Source organism: Gossypium arboreum, chromosome 13, assembly GCF_025698485.1.
Source record: "Gossypium arboreum isolate Shixiya-1 chromosome 13, ASM2569848v2, whole genome shotgun sequence".
Classification (NCBI taxonomy): domain Eukaryota; kingdom Viridiplantae; phylum Streptophyta; class Magnoliopsida; order Malvales; family Malvaceae; genus Gossypium; species Gossypium arboreum.
The window spans coordinates 12,818,899-12,822,004 of NC_069082.1; the positions used below are offsets into that span (position 1 = coordinate 12,818,899).

General features: G+C 34.0%; 1 long non-coding RNA gene across 1 annotated transcript; it reads right to left on the reverse strand.

The window, feature by feature from the left end:
• Positions 1-466: 466 nt before the first annotated feature.
• On the reverse strand, positions 467-2,603 carry LOC128286615 (uncharacterized). The gene is made up of 3 exons (XR_008277234.1): positions 2,529-2,603; positions 1,977-2,060; positions 467-767 (listed from the first exon to the last, which is right to left on the reverse strand). It is a non-coding gene; the product is annotated as an uncharacterized LOC128286615 (long non-coding RNA).
• Positions 2,604-3,106: the final 503 nt, after the last annotated feature.

Consider the following 3,106-nt stretch of genomic DNA (forward strand, 5'->3'; position numbering starts at 1 on the left):
CGTAAGCGCCCTTATAAGGGACAATTTGTAACACCCCTCGCCCGCATCCGACGACGGGACGGGGTTCGAGGTGCTACCTGACTTTTACTAACACTTCTATACTAAACAGGGCCATGAAATCTCAAATAATTAAAAACTTTTCTTTTCACATACAATCTGTCTCATATACGAGCTTACGAGGCCCAAAACATACATCTGGAGTGGTTCGGGACCCAACCTAGAACTCATGAAAAACTTAGAAAATCTTTTACATCAAGGCTTCATACGCCCGTGTGGGTATATAGCACACGCCCGTGTGCTAGGGACACGCCCGTGTCCTGAACCCATGTCCAAAAACCTGGACAAATACAAGGCTATTTTCCAAGCCATTTTGTCACCCTCACAACACATGCACACATACTTATACAATAGCATACAACATGGCAAAATTAGGCACCACTTAAACATTCCTAACATAACATGACCATGGTAATTTCACATGCAATAGATATCATAGATTTTTCTCACATCTTTACCACATTCATGCTATAATCATTATAAACTCATCACGTAATACCATAACACATGCATGTATAATTAAAATGAGTTTACAATCCCATAATCAAAATAGGCCAACACATATGGTCAAAGCCATATCACATACTCTAATATTTAAACTCCTATACATGCCATAGACTCAAAGTACTTGAAATCACTACACCAATAGCGTTAGCTTGACAGTGTGATAATATCTCCGACGAACTCCAACCCGAACAAACCTGGAAACCCTAGAGAACATGGGAAAGAAGGGGGGTAAGCTTTCGCTTAGTAAGTTCATATGAAAACAATAAGCAACTTATTAACTTGTTTTATCAATGTTTACAAAATATTTTCAAGTTCACGACAAGCTGTCTTCCTGCGCAATAGTCACTAAATTATTTATCTCTGGAGCTACAAAACTATAAATTAAGTTCCAAAAATTTTCTATGGAACTAAACTCATTTATCTTTCTTCCATAAAATTTCTAGAATTTTTGGTTGATCCATTTAGTACAGTTTATTAGTTAAAGTCTCCCCTATTTCAGGGTATGACTACTCCGAACCTTATGCACTACGAACTGAATTTGTCCCTATAAAAAATTCCAATGACCATGCCATTTGTTTCCCTTAAAAATAGACTCAATAAGGAATCCATGCATGTAAGTTATGACTCTTGATAATTTTTTTTACAATTTATGGTGAATTTCTAAATTCAGAACAGGGGATCTCGAATTCATTCAAACCCTGTTTTACAAGAATTCAAATATAACACAATATAGATTTCTTTTTCTTCCCTGTTTCTTTCATGTGAAAATAGACTCATTAAGCTTTAATCCCATATTTTATTCTGCCTCTAACTCATTTTCTACTATTTTTAGTATATTTTCAAAATTACACTACTGCAGTAACTCAAATCTGTCAAGGCTAAGTTACTCATTCATGATCATTGTTCACAAAATTAATACAACATCATTTCATCCATCATGGTAAGAACACAAATTATGCATCATAGATCATCACATATCAAGGCATTCTCATAGGCTTAGTATACATACTTGCACAACTCGTAACATAACTCAAGTGCATACTCACCAATGACTTACCTCATTGGGACCATCATCAACTCTTTCCTCGGATTACCCGTTGAACACTTGGAATACTAATTGGATACTCGGAAAAGCCTTTGCACATAAGTGCCTCAATTGTAGCTAAAGGTACCTCATATCTCATGACATTTCAATGCTCACTCTCGAGCTAGTCATCTAGACTCATAATTCCTAGTGACATGTCATTCATATCCTATTCTATTCCTAAGGTTCAAACGGGATTTTTCCTCGTCTATTAAGGCTTTGCCTTATCATATTTCTATTAATCACATACACTTAATATCTGTACAATTCATGTAATGATAACATTTAAATACATGTATAGCATGGTATTGTTTACATACAGACTTACCTCGATATCACAAAGGTGAAAAAGACATAATCATCCCTTAATCGATTTCTTTCCGTTCTAGGTCCAAATCTCGATTTCCTTGATCTATAATATCACATTTAGCCTACCAATCAGTCACAATTTTCATATGGGTCTAAAAATCATATTTTTACAAATTTTTATTTTGACCCCTTAACTTTTGCATATTTTCACTTTTTCCCCAATGCTTGTAAAATAATTTTTATCACATTTATTTACTTCTTGAGTCTAGATGAACCATTTTCATAACTATAGCAACTCATAATTTCAACTATTTTACACATTACAACTCATTTTACAACTTAGCAATCTGGCCCTTTTTTAAGGTGTTTTCATGCAATTTCTTTCACAAAAGTTGTTTATTAGACAACTAGGACTCATAATCTTCCATAAAAACACAAAAAACAACACATTTACTCTCATGGCAAAACCCTAGACTCTTCATCATTTTGCAAAATAGTCCCTCTTATGAAAGCTCATGCTTTAGGGTTCCAAAATGTAAAATCATCAAACAAAGACATTAAAATCACTTACAAGCAAGGGAAATATGTTGCTGAAATTTTCCAGCTTCAAAACCCTTTCTTTGCTGCATATTTTGGTGAAGGAGAAGAGAAAAATGATAGCTTTTTCTTTTTGAATTGTTAATAATAAAACTAGTCAAAATTAGTGACCAAATTTCACCTAATTTTGACTTTTCAACAATTTTGTCTCCCATGGCTGGCCATCACACTTTAAATGGCCTAATTTCACTTTAAATACCCCCAATTTAATATATAAGGCAATTTAACACCTTTAGGTATTAAAACACAACTTTTACCTTTTACGCGATTTAGTCCTTTTTCGAAATTGGACTAGAAATTGCTAAAATTAACTTACCAAAATTTACATGCACTTATAAAATTATATTATAACACATAAAATAATATTAAAATAATTTTCTCTGGCCTCAAAATAGTGGTCCCGAAACCACTGTTCTGACTAGGCCCAAAATCGGGCTGTTACACAATTTGTATGCGATTGAAAGGTTTTAAATTTGAACAAAATTTTATGGCTCGGTTTTGTATGCTTGTTTACGTTTAAGTCCGATAATGCCTCGTACCCTGTTCCGATAT